At 41.9% G+C, this 20,210-nt stretch overlaps 1 long non-coding RNA gene across 1 annotated transcript in view; it reads left to right on the top strand.

The window, feature by feature from the left end:
* LOC144754943 (uncharacterized) overlaps nt 1–19,720 on the top strand; it is an 875,965-nt gene extending 856,245 nt beyond the window's left edge. The window contains exons 2-3 of the long non-coding RNA XR_013594811.1: nt 18,864–18,941; nt 19,423–19,720. This is a non-coding gene — a long non-coding RNA (uncharacterized LOC144754943). The remainder of the gene's footprint in view (nt 1–18,863; nt 18,942–19,422) is intronic.
* The last annotated feature ends 490 nt before the right edge of the window (nt 19,721–20,210 follow it).

Below are 20,210 nucleotides of genomic sequence, written 5' to 3' on the forward strand. Positions count from 1 at the left end.
CAGAACCCTAACCCAAAAGACCGATTACTTACCTCGAAACGGATAACTCATTTTTCCTCATAGGATAACATTGACACTTTTTCTCCCAAAAAGTTTCAAGTGTCGACTTTTCAAAATTACAAATATTCCTTAAAAATCAGCCAAATAACCAAAACGCATTTTCTCAACTGTTCTCAGGAAATTTCCCAGTGCTGAATCTAGGTATCCAGCATTGGTTAATAAAACGTGTTGATAACCTAACTTACCTGCTAAGTGAATTTCCTCCAGTAGGATAACATTGGTGATTCTATGTGAAAAAGTTTTTAAGTGTCAACTTTTGAAATGTAATAATATTCTTTAAAAATCGTACCTTTAACCAAAACACGTTTACTCACCTTTTTTCAGGAAATGTCCCAGGGCTGAATCTAGGATCCAGTCCTGTGTTAGCAAAAGTAATCTGAAAAGTAATTAACTGCATTTTACTTAAAAAGCCCATTCAATTGTATGTACTATACCTGCAATGTGTTGCACACTGCTTACTTAAACCTGTAACCAAAACCAGTACAAGTTACACTGCAATTTTGAACTGTGTTCATACAAGTAATTTACTGCTGAAAAGTATTTTTATGCTTACCTGTACCAGGCTAGCTTGCTTCTAGAAATAAAACAACAGTATATTTTTTATACAAAACAATTGGCATAGAGTTCAGTTCTTGAGTGTGTGGATTCATTTGCTGACTGAGTGTGTACATCAAATGTTTTTCACTGTCCTCTGATACTGCCTTACTGCTCAACCAAGCTACCACTTGGGAGAGTAAGGTTCTATCTAACTTTAACCTCTGCCAAACCTCTGGAGACCTTTGGACTCTATACAAACTGTACTTCACTTTGGTGCAGTATATGTAGAGCCAGTTTCTTACACCCTCCCTCCCCCTTAGTCCACCTCACAGCCTACGGCCCTCCCGGTCAGCAGTGATGTAATGACCACTTTCCGCCGTCTCTCTCTCTTGATGCTTCAATTAAAAAACTCTTAACTTGTAAATCAGGGTCACCCGGCGATCCTTGCCCGGCTTAGTTTTTTAAACTCCTGGCACATAGCATCAATACCCTACTGAATCAGAGAAATCTTCCTTTTAGATTTGACAACAAACTCTCCTGCAAAACCCAAAATCAGGCAAGCCTCCTCCTCATGCTTTAGGAAGCTTCGCGAGTTGCAGAAATTCTTACACTTCCTTCCCCCACAGTTGTCTATGCTCTAATCATATCCCATTAGGACTCCATTAACAGTCTATATCTGGGTGCTCCAGCCTACCTGACTTGGTGTCTGCAGATAATTCAAAATGCTGCTGCCAAATTGATCTTTAAAATACCTTTCCAATACTCTATTACACCCCACCTGAGGATTCTCCAGTGGTTACCTGTTATCAAGCGCATCGAATTTAAAGCCCTTACCCTGGCATTCAGAGCATTCCGGAGACTTGGCCCAGAGTATCTGAGAGCTAGACTCGAACACTACCATCACGACTGGACCCTGCGATCTAACCACCAGTGTTTCCTTGCCATTCCCCATTTTCGCAAGGCCAGGACGGGTGGCAGAGCTTTTGCAGTTAGAACCTCTAAGCTATGGAATGCCTTGCCACTCGCCATCCACTTATCAGAGTCAGAACTAACTTTGCGGCGTGCCCTGAAAACCTTTTTTTTTTACCAACACTTATTTTTCTCTTCTCGCCTGTCTGCTTCAGTCTGCCTCAGTGCCGGGACACCCCCGTTGGGGGTAGCTGTGCGCTCTACAAACTCCTTAATAATACTTAATAATATTAATTTGATACTCCTCACCATCCCAAGCTTCTACAAAGACTCTCTCACATCAGAGAGCAGGGCACATAACTGCAGAAGATTGCATCTTTTCTATCAGACAAATCATCATCTCACTTCTCCCTACATGTCAGCTCCACTAATTTACAACTAATTTTACCAAACATCTCTACCCCCTCTTTAAAAAGTACCTTATATTGCACCCAATCTGCTCCTGTTAAGCAGATAAAGAAAAAATCATAAAGTATGAATGCCCATCTGACTTTGACTCACACTCAATCGGATAATATCTCAAAGTTAAATAATGGATGATATCTAAGCATAGCAAAATAATCATGCTACAAACCAACATATCCATATGCTTTAAATGGATCAAACACCACCCATCAACAATTTGGCCCCAGTAAGTAGGCCTGCCACCAAACAACTGAGCCTGAGTGAGGAATCCAGGGCAAAATACTGACTCCAGTCTGTCACTCAAATAAAGACTGTTTGTCTCGTACGTTTAATGTGGTTTGGCACGTCTTTCCCTCATATTGGCTATAAAGATGTATCTGCCTAGATTGCCTGAAATGCTTGTCCCGCCCCACTGACTGAAGAGTTAGCCTCCACCTCCAAAAGTCAAGTTTAGCTTCGCCCCTGCATGAAGGAACAAGTGGAAAATGCCCTTGAGCGACAGCCAGCTCTGCAGGAAGAAAACATTAGTCTTTAATAATTGTCCTAATGCTCTAATTCAACAGGTATTACCAGCCGAGGAATGTTGCATTTTCTTTCTCAGACCTTCTGTTTTGGGACTTAGGCCAGCTGAGGTCAAATAACTGGCATAATTCACCGGATCTCCAATTATTATTGCTTCGTGATAAAAGATGCCATTTGAAGAATTCTCACCGCTACTGAAACTGATCAGAATGCAGTGAGTCATTGAAGTGCTTGTGTCTGTGATGAACCTAAAAATACAACATCCACTTATTTACTGAATTCCTCTGTTGCAAGAACTGAACTAAAGCACATCTGCTACATCACGTGCATTGTTCAAGTTTTGTTCCACCTTCCTAATTGGCGGTGTCTCATTATTTTACCATATTTCCTAAGGTGTTCTTTCCTTCACTATCCTTGGCTGTTAATTCTACATCAAACATGAAAATTACAGAAAAGGTTAAGATACGGACTAGTTTCTAGAGTGAGAGGCTCGTTTTGGGAAGAGTCAGTCTCATGTTTCATGTTTGCTGCTCTGTCAAAATGGTGGCAATTGGTAGAAAATTAAAGTGTTTACTTTTAACCCATTTTGTTAAAACAGTAATAAGCGTTTCTGTGTGTAGGGTCACATATAGAGAGTGTTTCCGTGCCAGGAAACGTGTTCTACCAGTCTTGTACATTAAAGATATTTTCTACAAAAGTGATTTTTGGTGTGTTAAATTACTTGTTTAATTCAGATGTATTCCCACCACATCTTTTAAATTCGGTGGCATTGCTCGGTCTTCTTGTGAAATAAGTTCTTGGGTAAAAACTGTCTAAAAAATGTAGTAATCGGCGCCTATGAAGTGGGAATGTGATCCTGAGGAAAGATCATATTCAAAGCTTTTGTGGAACTGGCAGAGACCCCTATTAACAGGCCAGCTGGAGGGGTCCTGATGGGCCATGGTACTCTATTTAATAAGAAGTTGCATTGTGGATGGATAATGACCTAGATTTAGAAAGATTTAGAAATATTTGAACCACCACACTGCAGCGATCAAAGCTGCTATTCTTCCTTTTATAAAAAAAAGAATGCTTATATAAGATATGTTATATGATATTTACGATATGGTGCATTTTTCCTCTCACCCACTGCTGGTGCATTTTTGACTGACATGAACCAATGAACACACTTTTGCACCATAGTGCATGGTATGTGTGTTTTCTAATGCACAGTGGTGGCTCCTCCACTAAGGCAAAGGAGCATCACTCCACTGCTTTGCAGCAGTGAAATACAGAAAAAACGGAATGATAATAACTCAAGCTTATTATGTTTGTATTTTTTCCCTGCTGCGGCAGCTATTTTTTCCCTGCTGCGGCAGCTTTGCTGGCGGGGCTGCTCTGGTGACAGAGCAGGGGAGTAGTTTGCCCTCCCTAATTGCGCATGAATGTTTGGCCTTCCATCTCAGACCTGCCAAACAGTCATGCGCACTGTTCATGTTTTCCACACAGGCTGCATTCCAGCCTGGGTGGAGTACATTCCCAGTTCCGATTCCCTGGCATTGCAGCATTGTGATTGGCTCTGGGGAGCCTCAGCCTGGATGCTTCCTGTTCCTGGAACACCGGCCGGGAGAGATGATGGCTGGACGACGGGCGCGGCAAGGGGATAATTTTGTTTTCTTTTTTACACCCCCATTACTTACCCAACCCCCGGTCTTCTCCGCCACCTTTGATCCGTGCCCGACGCTCCTGTTAAATGATAGGTTTTGTACTGGAATAAAACCCTTAAAGTTCAAAAACTGTCATTTAAAACTTTTCCCAGTCTACCATTAAATACTACAAAGGATTTGGGATGTGATGATAAGGCTGATGACCTAATCAAACGTGAAACTGGTACTGGATCAAAGATCAGTTGAATTCTGTCAACCTACTTATAATATGTGGCCCTTGGAAAGAGGAGCAATATAGCCATGCGAATCATATATACATTATGCAGAAAATGCGATAGTATGAATTTGTGAGGACCTTGGCAGCTCATATATCTAGATTTTGCAATCTATATAGGGTAAAGTTGATGCTTGGTGTCGTTCTTATAAAAAATATATAATAAATTAGCACAGTGACTGAGAAACTTCATTTTGTTCAGAACTTATAGCATTAGTAACTCTGTTCAGTTACACGTGGGGGAAACCGATGAAAAAACATATACAAAGTTATTGTCTTCAACAAATAAAGATGTTCATAAATGTCTGTCTTTCCAGTAGTCTCCCTAGATCAAAAGCAGGGAGATAGAGTGGAGGGTATTGGACTTAAGGAAAGGGATTTAAGCAAATGTTTCACAAATGCTGATTTCCAAATTTCTGAAGAGAGCCCTCTTTGTTAAAAATAATAAATATCATATGGAGTTCCTGAAATATATTAGGGCACAGTGGTTCCATGAATCTAGAAGGACAAAAAGGGTTTGACTATGCGAGAGGTGATTTTTTTTGTGTCTGATCCCATTAATTTCATACCGTAATCATTATTTCCGTGTGGGTTAGAATGTCTACCTGAATAATATGATTCAGATTATGATTCAGATTCTTGAGAAACTACTCCTTGTAAGACTATGCTAAACCCTCACCTGGAAAATTAGCAGGCATTATAGGAGTATGAGTGGACTGAATTCTTCAGTATTTGTAAATTGAATTAATGTTGCTTTCCCAAAATTTCAGGCTGCAACACCATTATGTTGCGCTTAGGATATATGAACTTAACAGGACTCTGAAGGCACTTGATTTTTAGTACAAAATGCTTTCATGCCATGTAAGCAGTATGTTCTTCCAAAGTAATAAAAAGTCTAAAATCAAACAATCTCTAGTGAGACTCCTTCATTTCTTAATGTGATATGCCAGTGCGTGTTGGTGAAATTCAGTCAATACCTGTACAACAGTACAAAGTACCAGCCCTTGATAGCCTTATGACCAGGGAGGTAAGATTTCCTAACTAGCGTTTCTCCTTGACGTGTATCAAATGCAGTCTGCCTGCTCTTCCACCCTTCCATAGAAAGACCGTGTTTTCCCATTTGCAAGGACTTCCATATAGTCTAACTTTTTGGGGATCTGAATACCTGTATTTTACATTTGAGGAACCTGTTACATATTGTAAAATAATTAAAACCACCAGGACACTTCATATTTATTTTGAATAAGCGTTCTTCATTATGAACAATGTCTGCAGAAGCTTGCTTGTTTTGCCAAAATAGACTTTGTTTTTCAGTAGTTTATAAAAGGAGAAAAGTCTTGGGTCTCGTTATAAGTCAATCATTAAGGTCCTCCTTTTTCCATAAGCTATAGTTAGATATACTCGATTTTTTAAATGTATATGCAAGAAGTAGGAGGTAGCTTGAACAAAAACTACTTCACACAGAAACAGTTGTGGTGGTGTACTGTGCATCCGCAGTAGTGGAGGATGTGACTGTGTACCAGTGGATCACAACATATGAGAAATGCTGTGGGGTGACCGATGGCTCCTCTGGAGGCCAACAGTTCCAAATCATGTGAGTTGGGGTTGAGAGGGGACCCTAGGTAAATAGGCCTGGGTCCGAGGTGGGCTGGTGGCCCTATTCACCTTGACATAAATGACTGAGGCCAAAATGCTCCTCTGAAACACCTGATGATGGCATACACATCCTACCTTTGAGTGGAGCATGGGGCTGAAGATTGCTGACACTGATACAAGCGTATATTGCCTTACCAAGCACACACATGTCATGGCCCACAAGGAATCCCCATGGAAACACTATGGTCAAGCTGGCCAACTCAGAAGTGCAAACTAAAATAGACCAGTTTGCCACCAACCCCCAGGACATGGTAAGTTGGGGTTGTTCGAAATGTATATATTTCGTTTTTGCACTACTTTGTGAAATTTAGAGTAAATTATGTAAAACAGACGTAATTAATCAAAATTCAAACCCATCATTAAACACCATATCTTGGAAGAAGTAGCGCAAAAAACACAAGTGAGGCAAGCAACAGCTGCTTTCATTTGGCAGGTTTTTTAATTCCTGCACAGTTGTGAAAAACTTTTACTGTGAATGTCGTGTGATTACATGATGTGGTATAATTTCTGAAATTTCTCATGACAAGCATAATACAAAATTCCCCAAATTACATGAATTACACTAGTGTATGTACATTTCATCCAGGCCTAAGGGTGACCCGGTACAAAAGGGGGTGGTAATGGACGGAGCATCTGAAATAATCAGAGTGTTTGATTGGTTCAGATGCTCCGTCCATTACCACCCCCTTTTGTACCGCTTTTGGACGCCATGGGTGTGGCAGGGTATGCACAGACATGATTCCCTTGCTCACTTTGCCTCTGGATTCAAGCAAGCCGGGCTGAAGACGGCTGTAATGCCAGAAACCGGTCCTCGTAAGCTTGTTTTCGGTCCAGGGAAGGCATGGCTTGGCAGTTCGGGCTGGACTGTTCCCATGAGGCACAGGGTCAGACTGATTTGCATATAGCCATGTCCGAACTGGGGTGGTAGAGTGGGCTAAAGAAAGGTGATGGATTAAACCCAGATCTTTTGACTGGGTGTGAGTGTTTGATTGGTTCAGATGCTCCGTCCATTACCACCCCCTTTTGTACCGCTTTTGGCCACCATAAGTGTGGCAGGGTATGCTCAGACGTGAGACCCTTGATCACTTTGCCTCTGGATTCAAGCAAGCCGGGCTGAAGACGGCTATAATGCCAGAAACCGGTCCTCGGAAGCTTGTTTTCGGTCCAGGGAAGGCATGGCTTGGCAGTTCGGGCTGGACTGTTCCCATGAGGCACAGGGTCAGACTGATTTGCATATAGCCATGTCCGAACTGGGGTGGTAGAGTGGGCTAAAGAACGGTGATGGATTAAACCCAGATCTTTTGGCTGGGTGTGAGTGTTTGATTGGTTCAGATGCTCCGTCCATTACCACCCCCTTTTGTACTGCTTTTGGCCACCATAAGTGTGGCAGGGTATGCTCAGACGTGAGACCCTTGCTCACTTTGCCTCTGGATTCAAGCAAGCCGGGCTGAAGACGGCTATAATGCCAGAAACCGGTCCTCGGAAGCTTGTTTCCGGTCCAGGGAAGGCATGGCTTGGCAGTTCGGGCTGGACTGTTCCCATGCGGCACAGGGTCAGACTGATTTGCATATAGCCATGTCTGAACTGGGGTGGCAGAGTGGGCTAAAGAACGGTGATGGATTAAACCCAGATCTTTTGACTGGGTGTGAGTGTTTAATTGGTTCAGATGCTCTGTCCATTACCACCCCCTTTTGTACCGCTTTTTGCCGCCATTGGTGTGGCGGGGTATGCTCAGACGTGAGTCCCTAGCTCACTTTGCCACTGGATTCAAGCAAGCCGGGCTGAAGACGGCTGTAATGCCAGAAACCGGTCCTCGGAAGTTTGTTTCCGGTCCATTGAAGGCTTGGCTTGGCAGTTCGGGCTGGACTGTTCCCATGAGGCAGAGGGTCAGACTGATTTGCATATAGCCATGTCTGAACTGGGGTGGCAGAGTGGGCTAAAGAACGGTGATGGACTAAACCCAGATCTCTTGACTGGGTGTGAGTGTTTGATTGGTTCAGATGCTCCGTCCATTACCACCCCCTTTTGTACTGCTAAGGGTGACCCAGCTCCTTGTTTCATCAGCAAAACCAGAGTCCCAGCCACAGAACAGGACATATATAGGTGCCATTTTACTGACCATACGGGACACTCACTCCTCTGATGATTCCATATCAGGGAGGGTACCTCAGGCATCTCTCCTTTGTGCTGAGATTTATGTAATGCCATTCATCACGTAACAACAGCAGAAGAGCAAATGTCAGAAGCTGAAGATTCATTTCACTCCTTGTAGAGCACAATAAAAGCCTTGTGCAAATGACCTAGACCACAGAGGCACCTATGAGTTGCTTATTTTTATGTTGTACCCTACGTTGCAAGACATTTGCAAATAGCTCCTCTATTTTGATTTACTGAGGTAGGAGGTACATCCATATAGTGCCATATTTAAAAATGCCCAATTCCTTTATGTAGAACAACAGATGTGGGATAACGAATAACACACACCTATGTGCCAACCTCAGACAAACAGAAAAAAGTGTGTGTGAGCAAGATGGCGCCTCACAGGCGCACCACCGACGGGAACCTGGCAAGTACTCATCAGGATTGCCCCGATCTCATCATTGGCACCATCAAGCTCAAAAGAAGAAATGTGTCCAGTGACAAACCAAAATATGTTTGTGAAAATGTGCAGTGTAAATGAACCACAGACAACACAAATAGTGTCAAAACAACATATAAACCACAGACAACACGAATATTTATCTTATTCTGTCTCTTTCGTGTTGGTTGTGGGCTCTAAAAAAGTGAGTATAGCTACTGCTTATCCAACCATACTCTACTTGCCGACATGTTTCATTGCCAATCAAATTTAGGCAATTTCTTCAGGGCGTCACACATTTTTAAGCCACTGCATTGGACATACGTCGTCTTCACAACCTCAATCGACCAACTTTCCTCATACCAGTCGAGAGGACAAAACCCACGTGGGTTTCTGAATAACTCAGATGTGAGTCACTTCTCCTTCCCTTCGAAAATTTTCACGATAGGGAAGATGATAAACGGCGTTTACTCAGCCCGTGTGCCTAGCTAGGATCCAAAGAGAGTTGGGGGCAAGACCCCAGAAAGCTTTATACAGCTGTGGTTGTACAGAAGATATTTCTCCACATGTTCCTGTTGAGAGGTTGTACAGTGTCATCTTCTAATTTGACTAGGCAAGCATGACTCCTGGTCCGCTCTGCAGCATGGCAGCTGCAGCTCAACCAGTCCAAATAAACTATTTTGACAGGAGGAAATCTTCTAACCTTCTTTTTAATATTAACAAGTCTTTATGTAGGACTTGTAACCCAGAAAGCAGGGTACATGGTATTTGAAAGTAGGACAAGTAGACATTTAAAGTTAATATGTCTTTACAGTGATTAGCTCCCGAAGGCTGTTTTCACTGTAGGAAGACTGGTGGCTAATAGAAAAACATTGTGAAACAAGAATACATATTAAGGGCTGGGGATCGGCTAGAAACAGTTTTTAAGATTTATTAAAAATGCAATTCAATGTTAAAGTACATTTTTTATAAATATTAGGGAAAGGGGATTTTTAGAAAGGGGCCTTTTGTCTGCCAGAAGCTCCCGAAGGCTAAAATCATATAACCTCCAACTGTCACCCAGCTGGTGAATAGTCCTGATGAGGTGAGAAATCTGCTCTCAGAGCAAAAACAAAGGCCTAACTGTGGGGAGTTGTATCGATCCTCTGGCAGGAAGACCAGTTGGGCCGTGCCAAGGATCAAACTTTTCTTCAAAGGGGCCTCTACGGACAGATGACATCTGCACATGCGCTTCTTTTGTCCTACCAGTCAAGCAGACACCAAACCCAGTGGGAGGGAAGTTGCCCCAGGACTGATTTCGAGTGACCAAGGAGGAATGGATTGCTCAGTAACCTGCCATCACTCTAGGTGGGTACATAGGCTCTGTACAGTGAGAGAGGGTTACCCTATCTTGGATTTAGCTAGAAAGGGGCACTGTTGGGTTGTTTGCATTTGGGGAGATAGGAACCATTCCAAAGGTGTGTAGGGTTACCACCGGAATTTCTTTCCCTATTGGTTGAGGAGGCGTCTTGAGTCTCCCCAACCCACAAGCCTGGTGCCAGGCATAAATGTGGGACAACTAGCACCCTCCTCAGAACACTTTCTGGACCTGTGAACGAGCTGAACAAGACTGCACCCACTATTTTAGAGCTGTGAGGACACCTGAATGGACAAAGAAGTGGATTCCAAGAGTCAGTTTGATTACCTCCTGATAAGATATGGGGTCGCAACAAGCTGCAAGAGGCCTTTTCTTGAAATGCCCAATTTACCTGTAGCAACTGGACCTGACCTGGATCCTGCTGATGGCCTCCGCTGGAGTGATTTTTGAAATCCAAGTGCTGTTTCTGAGGTCCTGGGACACTTGGCTGTGTCTAATTAGATTTCTCTTAAAATCCCTGAAAACTTGTTAACCCAACAATTTTTGGGACTTGAAGACCACTGGAGTATGAGGACAAACCTGCTAAGCTGATCTGCCCAAGGTCCGGTGCCACTGGGCTGAAGAAACAGGTTCTCCCCACACGGAACTTCTCTGCAGCAGCAAATCAGTTTCAGCTGGAAGGGATCCAGCCTTATGGAGCCCTCTACGGATATAACCTTCCCTCATGGCAGGATTCTCAGACCAAAGGCACACATCTTGACCTGGAAAATTCCTCAAAAGTATCCAACCAGCAAGAAGACTTCAATGGGCACGAAATTAAAATTGTATTACTCTGACAGATTTTCCTGCCAAAATCAAAGTCTTCATCAGGACTTCGTGTAACATCTATCCAACTCCATGGAACCTTCTTTGTATATAGCCTGCAGCCTTGCACTTCTGAAGGATTCTGGCTTCCATAAATAAGTCCTAAGGTAAAGCCTCCAACCGTGTCAAACCTGGCTGGTGTATTCAGCCTGCACTCCATCGGTGTCGGCTTAAAATATACCTAGGTCCTGGTCTATGCACACCTTTGAGTACCATTGGTGCATCACACTCTTTAGCGCTTTTCTAACTTACAATTTAAAAAATAGTGTCTCCTGTTCCTCCTTTTTGGATTTTTGTGTTGTGATTTTGATTTTTTAACTTCATGAAACTTGTTATGAACCTGGTCCCTCACTCAGAGCATCTGCATATTCCCTTTTTTTTAATTTAGATCAGTTTTGGGTTACTCTACAAAGCCCTGTTAATGAATCACAGTCTCATTTACAAAATTACATTAAATAAAACAAAATAATAAAATAACATACTGGAGTTGAAAAGTGAGACAGCCAATCTACCCTGAGACAGTGTAGAAAAAGTTTTCAGCATATAGTCCTTTGGGCAACAGAATCCTAAAGAAACTACCTTTGCATAAAAAGAGCAAAAGCCTGGAACCAAAGGGATCTAAGTTGGTTGAAAATGTAAAGCAAATATGGGACTGAAAAGCACTGCTACATATACTCAGATGAAAATTTCCTCATAGATGATTTAGGAAGGAAATTACATCACAGAAAAATGGTTGGGCACAATTTTGGTCAGGAAATGTTGGGGCATATTATCAAGGACAGGCGATACATTATCGCCGCTTTTATCGTCAGGAAACTGCCGATAAAGCGGCGATAATGGCCTTGATAATATGCTCTATGAATTTCAATCGAAGCCCATGTTAGATGTGAACACATCTAACATGGGCTTCGATTGAAATTCATAGAGCATATTATCAAGGCCATTATCGCCGCTTTATCGGCAGTTTCCTACCGATAAAAGCGGCGATAATGTATCGCCTGTCCTTGATAATATGCCACGTTGTTATCATAAGCTAGAATAACCACCATCTTGGCTAGGGATGGATAGAAGACTAAAGTTGCCCTTGTATAGCAGGAAAAAGAAGAAAAACAGTGCTTGACATCCTGTCATTCATCTATCTGATACCTCGGATCCTCCATACTCTCATGCTCCTTCGTCTAACTCTTAAGCTTGCTGGAAGGGGAAAGCCCATGAATACTCCCTGCACCAAGTGCAGTGATCTTTCATAGAGAACACAACTGTCTTCCACTCTGCTGATGCAGCATCAGATGAACACATTGAAACCTCAGTAAAGCCAGAGCCTCTCACTGATGAGTTCTGTTTGTCTACCATCTAAGGTTTATTGGCTGGCAACGTCATTCCCACTAGCATTAGGGACAAGGACCCAGTGATTGTTATTGCACCTGCCTTTCTGTGAGTAGTTCACTCTTAGTTGTTCTTTCGGACACTACACACATCCTGCTAGGGTAAATTACTTAAGTAGTGTCCCTTTTGGAGATACCACAAGCATGCTGCATGAGGACCTCCCCAAGGCTAAAAATCACTGCTGCACTCAGTTCCTGAGACCACTTTTGGCCAGTGGCAGTTTGTCATTGGCTCTTCCCATTGGGACCATCCCCTTTGCACTGTGAATTGCCCCCTTTTTTTTGTTTTCCAGTTTAAGGCAGCTAGTGTAATAATTTGGACCTGGATATGTTCCGCCAGCATTTCCACTTTTAATATTTCACCCCAGACTATTGCCTCTACAAACACATATCACTAGCTTAAATTGGCCTTCCTCCAGACATTTAGATAGCTCTTCAAAGATATAATTGGTCATAGAAATTAAACTCCCATTCCTCTACAGAAGAATGGAGACAAAAGAATAGAGAAATAGAGAATGTAAATGCCGGTTACACATAGAAATACAAGTCATAAAGAGAATATCTGAACAATGAATGGTCATAGTGCAATCACGAACTTTAAGATCCCTATTTAGGCTTTGCTTTATTCCAACATGCAAAAACAAATCTGTGTTACAAGCTCTTCATTATAATTAAAAAGCAATTGTTATTACAATAGTGCTTTGCCTGTGGCTTTCCTTTAAAAATGATACATCTTTAGGATAAAAACTAGACTTTTTAGTGTAATAGAAAATGTTTCTCTCATTCAGGTTTCTTTTTCGACAATTACTTAGAAATAAGAGATCAGGATGCAATCTTAGTTGCACGGAAAGGTGAGTTTTAGCAACGGAAACAGACACATTTTTATCAGATAATTATTCTAAAATTTACCAGCATATTCACCCTATCTTTCCTGTAGGAGTGCCACACGTAAGAGAAATAAGATGCCCATGAAATATGGTGAGAGAAGTGAAATCGATGCAAGACATATTTAGAATATTCAGTTCGAGTTTCAGGCACAGATTGCAACACCTCATAATCCATGGCCAAGTTGTCCACTGTGAGAATCTGATAGCTACTCACCATAAAACTGTAGTTCGAGTCATGTCAACCAGGAAATATTTAGGATATAATCACATCCATTGTTCTACCTCCCTCATTACTACATTAATACAGAAATCATTCGCAACATATTTCACAATATACAATTTCCTATTTGCAAACTGTGTGCCTTGCTTAAGTAGTTTTTTTTTAAGGTGTGGTATGGAATGATACACATGGAATGGCCCTGCCTGGACGAAGGGAGAACAGCATTGCCAAAATATGTGTCGTATCTCGACGGCAGATTGTAAATGGTCTTTTTCCCCCCTTTTACATCCTCCACCAAACCAGTAAAGCAAGGGGTTTTACAGGCAGGCCTGGGGGTAGTTTGCGGAGTTTTGCTACGCAAAACTCTGCAAAGTTACAAAAAGACTTCTGCGAGTGTCGGAGTGCTGTACGAACTGCAGTTTGTGCTGGTATTCCTGCTGCTTGGGTAGAAATTGGGTAGAACTTACTGTTCGCGATTGTGAACTTACCTTTGACGATCGCGAGTGGGGAAAAAACTCCGCTGCACATCGCGAAGCGGAATTTTCTGCACTCTGTGAGCTCCGTGGAGTGTGGAGTGCAGAAAACTCAGCAAACTCCACGAACGAAGCGAAGTTCACTGCCCAGGCCTAATTACAGGGACCTACCCTGAGTCTGACTCTTTTTAATATCCATTTGGTCTCTCTGGCTAGTTTCATGGAGGCATGGGGTGTAAGGGTCTTCTCATATGCCAATGACATGCAGTTTATGCTCTCAATCCAGTAGAAGAGTATGGGAGCATCAACTGCATTCAAGGAATGTCTGAAGGCTCTCACCGAATGGATGAATGTCAGCTGCCTCAAATTGAACTCTGACAAAACAGAAATACTTATTTTTTGGCACTTACAGTGACCAGTCAATTGAACACCTTCTGAGGTTCCTCTCCCCCCTTCACCTGTGGTAAGAAATCTCGGGGGAAAATTTGATTCCAATCTATCTTATGAACCTCATGTTAGAGCTGTCTCAGACAGCTGTTTCCTCATGCTGGAAATCGGTCAGGAAGATGATCCACTTGATTCCTGAGGAAAACCATAAATCCATCATTCATGCCCTGGTAACCTCAAAACTTGATTTTGCAAAAAGCCTCTACCTAGGTCTACCATCGTATCTGCTTCACCACATGCAGATTATTCCAAATGCTGCAGATTGGCTGATTTTGAAGATTCCTCTCACTCCTCTGTCATTGCCCCTTGTGCAGTTTTCATTGGATGCTCATTGTTAGCCATATCCTATTTGAAAACCTAACATTTGCCTACAGAGTGTGCGACCAAGAATGGCCCTGCTATCTAGGAAAAAGATTGCATCCCTACCATCAGGAGAGATCACTATTCTCCAATGGACAAAAACTTCTATGTGAACCTAGGGTCAGCAAGTCAAGAAAAGTTGGTTGCTCCTTTTACTTCTTAACTGCCAAACTCTGGATCTCTTTGACATCGACTCTTCACTTTGCCCTCACCGAAAATGTTTTCTGTAAACTTCTGAAGACCTATCTGTTTGATATTCAGGCCTCCCGTTCTGGGTTCGATCAACTGCTTGTTTTACTTTAAAGCCACTAGCACTGGGACGGGTCTTCGGATGCAGCTGTGCGCATTATAACTTCTATTGTATGTATGTGTCATTTATGTTATACTCCTTGTTCATCCTTTCACTTTGGCTCTGGTTCTTGCAGATTATTGCACTATCCCCTCAGGGAGATTGTCTGGCCAGGTACCAAAATCCACCTTTGGGATATAGGCAGAACAGACCAGAGAATATCCCGTGTTTCACAAGAGCCGATCATGCCATGTCGAGAGAAGCATGTCTGCTAAGGGTGGAGGACACCACCACCAGCAATTGTGTGACAAAATCCAGAGAGGTTCATAATAATAGTTTGGACATTGGACTGTTGGGAGGTCCATTGAAAACAATGGTGTGCTACGTGCTTCTAATGGCTGGTAGAAACATGGAGCTCCAATATTACAATGTTGTCCTTCACAGCTGTTGCTGTGAACAAGGCCTCACAGAGCCCGAGGGAATTTCACCCCCCTTGGGCTCCGTGAGGCCTTTGTTTTATTTGTTAGAACATTCTGTTTTTTAGTGGTGGAATGTTTTAATAGCCTTATTGCCCTCCGTATCTGGGCTATACTGGCATTAAAGTCTAACTCCCTTGCTAAAGGCCCTTGCCCTGATGGAGCAGGCCTTTAATGACCAGTATAGCCCTCTACTCGGGGGCTATAAGCCTATATTAAAAAGCAATTGTTAGTAGAATTGTGCTCTGCCTGTTGTTTTCAGTATGTACCTCAACATTCCAGCGGGGCACTTTCTTAAGAGTCTTTGAGCAAAGTTGCTGATTTTAATGCGTTTTATTCTGGAATTGCTATCACTATTAGTGGTAGTTAAGAAAAGGAAAATGGATTTTCAGTAATAGCAGATAAAGTCAGTACATATAGCACTGGCCAAATTGCATGAGGTATCCTCAATCTGCCTGCCATTCAACAAAGGTGAAGTTAATCTGCTGTTTCTAAGAAGGGTTTTTTGCTGCTGGATGTCCATTGGGCAGGGTATACACAACAAAACGTCCAGTTGTATCTCTCAATGGAGGTCCACATCCTTCCCACAGGATCACGGAGTGGGGAGAAAGGCAGGAGCAAACATGCAGTGTGGAAGGACAGCACACTAAAAGTGCTGTTTAGAATGGGGACAGAGCAGAGCTGGACACCCACTGCCCCTCATGGCGGCGGCAGTGGTTTCATGTTGTCAAAGAGTGTTAAAGCTGCCTATCTCTCTTTTTTAATACTTCACTAGATTCGCACGGCACCAAGCTCAGATGCCTTTGGAAAATATATTAAAAATATGAAAGTCACCCATCTTTAGAACTTCACAACCACCTGGTTTTCTGTCCCACAGAGATTTCTTAGAAATTCTAAATTTCTGTGACAATACTAAACCCATGGGCAAGTTGTCCACTTAAAGAACCTTATTGCTCGTCACCAAAGAACTGGAGTTTGGGTCAAGTCAACCAGGAAATGAAATATTTTGGATATAATCTCATCACTCATTGTACACCCTCCTTTCTTACAAAAATCATGCAGAATATATGTGACAATATATAATTTCCTAACCCTAAACTGTGCAGCACGTTTTAAGTTTTTATTTTCAAGGTGTGGCATGGAATGCTACACAGGGAAATGAAATACTTTGGATATAATCTCATCACTGATTGTACACCCTAATTTCTTACAAAAATCATGCAGAATATATGTGACAACATTTAATGTCCTAATCCTAAACTGTGCAGCACGTTTTAAGTTTTTATTTTCAAGGTGTGGCAGGGAATGCTACACAGGGAAATGCCCTGCATGACGGAAAAGGATGCCATCATTTAGATATGTCTAATTTGTTCCATGCTCATTATTCGTCTTACCACATCACGATTGAGTCAGTTTCATGATGAATACTGCCCATAACTCATGGGTGGGGCTCTGCGTGGGGTATATAATCACCTTCTTGAGATAGAGCAGGCACAGATCATAGAATTGCTGCTCCAGTTTTCCTTTGAGAGCGGATCGTGCCCACACAGCCTGAAAGAACCATGTCTGCCAAGGGCGGAGGACACCACCAGCAGCACCAGCAACAGCCCCAGTGCCCGGAGCCGTGCCAGCCAGAACCCTGCCAGGAACGTAAGTAATGCCAGCAACAGCACTTTCTTAATTACATATATTTGATTCAGAGGAGAGTGCTAAACAATACCTGTGTTTTGCTGCACTAATTAGCTATTAGCAATGTTCTTCAATGACACCGCATCAGTGACGTAGGCAGGCATTGCATGAAATATGCTGATGCACTGAAAGACTGTGTAGATGTTTCTCTGCTGATGTACCTCGGAATGTACTGATACAGCAGAAAGATCAACGTATACAACTGCAGGTGAAGCTGTACATACAGGACTGTGTGATGAGACTTGTAGAGCTGGGAGCTGGAGTACTGAAAGGGTGTTCAATCTCTGAGTAATAATGGCAACTCGAGGGAGGGGTCTCCCAGAAGGAGGGATGAAAGATAAATACAGTAATGACACGCAATAATGTGTGGGAATTAGGCATGGGGTGAGAGCAAACACAACCTCTTAGACGATGTATTATGTATTGGATTAAAACAGGGGATAGACTATAAACCATATATTGTGTTACACCAATCATGGAAACTGCAAGCTGGATGACGAAGCACTCAAAATTAACATCTATATTCAGTATGTAGGTAAATATTTTGGAACTTTAAATTTGCTTTATCTAGACTGATACATTTGATTAGAAAAAGTGTTTGAAATTGTTAACTGTATATGCATTTTACAATCAGTTTGAAAACATTTGTGGGGCTCTTTTGAGTTTCACAATAGGGCCACCAAACTGACAGGGATCTGCAGTATCAGTTGGGAAATTTCACTGAAAATTCTACCATCAACCCTTGGGGATGGTAGAATTTCCCAGGGACATTACAGTGACAGACAGGAGGCCATAGAATAGTGGTCTGCTAAACATTCATTTTTTGCTTTTCAAGACCATTCGCCCGAAGCTAGTTTATTATTTATGTTTTAAAGCCTGATGTGTCAAACCATTTACCTGCTATCCAATACTTAAGTACACACAGTGTAAGCCATCTATCTTACTTCCTGTGTAAACGGTAAGACTAAATGGAGCCCCAACATCATATTGAGCCATAGAAATCCATAATTATGCAGGAATCCAACAATTTTAACCAGTAGAGTACATCCCTCTTTCAGAGTGTACAAATGATGTACTTGTTTTCTTTCCTTTACATTTAACAACAAATTACATTTGTATAATTCATCATAAAATTGCCTTTTCTTAATATATCACTTGTGAATTTCAAAGCTCTAGGATATCAGGGTTGGCCTCTGCATTGTGTATCATCAATGCAGGTACTACCTTGTGTTCTCTACTGGGTGGTAACATATCAATTGGGTAAAGTTTGGCTTTTCCAGTCAGTTTCTTGATCTGTGAAATGATCAATTTAATACCCTGAATTAATGTGTTTTATATTTCATAGTCTCATTAAGATCCCTCTCTAATTCCGAGGGGGCTAGTCCTGAAAGTTGCTGCCTTAACCGGCATTATGCGAACCGGGAGAACACAATTATCTGCTTAGTATCACCCTGAGTGTGCAACTGCTGAAAGATGCAAACATCCCTGGGTGATGCTGCAGAGAAAAATGGGAATTACTGGGGGAATAGAACCCAGAATTGCTGATTCCTATGATAATTCTTCAGTCCTAAGGAGAACCTCAGGCTGTGGCTTTAAATTCTCCTATAACTCTGTCCCTGTGGTTGCCAATGCCCCTGGTAAAGGGGACCATGTAATGAAGTCCATAAATGCTGAAACATTCAACAGATTTTAACGTTTTTGAGAAAATACAGAGATGACCTATTTGATTTTCAGCTCATTTTATAAATTGTTCTTACTATTAATTTCAGCCTGTACACCAGTTCAACAGTGCCAGGACCGGGTAGTTCAGCAGTGCCAGGACCAGGCCCCAAAGTGTCCTGAGCCAGGTATGGAAGATGCACCACAACTGTCATGTTGATAAACTGTCAATCACCTATTTCACATTATCAACTTGTGCTGCAGTTTCCTAAATGTAAATTATAATTAAATAGATTTTTTAAATTTACCTTTTCCACATGGAGGTCTATTTGTTATGATATGCAATATGAAATAAAGTAATAATGTGAATTAGTACATGGTTAGGTTAATGCGAAAGCACTTGTGTTTGTTTAATCATCTATCAGTTATGAGGTATGGATTTTCAGCGCTCCATGCAAATAGAATTTTGCCAACTGGAGCACTCCCAGTACAATGATTTTTTAAAATAATTGTTTAATATAATTTGTAACAATAACTAGGTGAAACTGTACGGGTTCTGCATTAACTCACACAACAAGAGTGCTACGGTCACTGTTTATAACAAAGTCAATGCAAATTGACCATTTAATAAGATTTCATATGTATTAACCACATACCACTCCTTTCCAGTGAAACCCTGCAACCCTTGCCCGCCCGAGCCTTGCCAGGACCAGCAGAAGCCATCCCACCAGGGTGGATGCAAGAAGTGATGTGTACAGCACTCAGAGTCAACATACCTCACCAGCTCTGCGCAGCACTGGAAAGTGTGTGTTCAGGAATCGCATGAAACTTGCTGGAATGCTATACCACTTGTGATATTCAAACCAGTGCCTTCCTGACTAACCATATATTTAAAATGTGAAACTTTATTTATGATTACTGTTTGGAAATTTTCTAAGCACCAATATTAAAATCTTTCATCAAATAAGTTACCCCATGCTTTTTCTGTGGCCTTGTCAGAGCTCATTACTTAGAAAATGAATCAGCATTATGAACTGAATACAGTACTTCTGATTAAACCTGCTAAATATGGTTGTAAGGACATTTTTGAGGAGAGCATCTCGTATATTAAAGAGCCACAGCAAATACCTGGAGCGAGATTCAGGGAAAGGGAGAACTGATGTTATAAATGTATGTACCAAAAGAAATTAGGCAACACAAGAAATTGCACAACCAGCTCTGAAGGTTAGAAATTTACGGCGTACTGTATCCTCCTAGAATATTCAGGCCCCTCAAAAACCTACATTAAATTGTTTGTTTTTCCTATGACTTTTCCTTCTTCAGAATCCCATGTATGTTATTTCCAAATACTTGAGTGAAATGTTGAGTTGTTTTCCTGTTACTGGAACCTGCTGTGCTGTCCAAGCACTAAAAGTAGTCCCCACCCTTGCTTCTGTGCATGTTCACAAAGAACTGGA

The sequence above is a fragment of the Lissotriton helveticus genome, chromosome 5_1, assembly GCF_964261635.1.
Source record: "Lissotriton helveticus chromosome 5_1, aLisHel1.1, whole genome shotgun sequence".
In the NCBI taxonomy this organism is placed as follows: domain Eukaryota; kingdom Metazoa; phylum Chordata; class Amphibia; order Caudata; family Salamandridae; genus Lissotriton; species Lissotriton helveticus.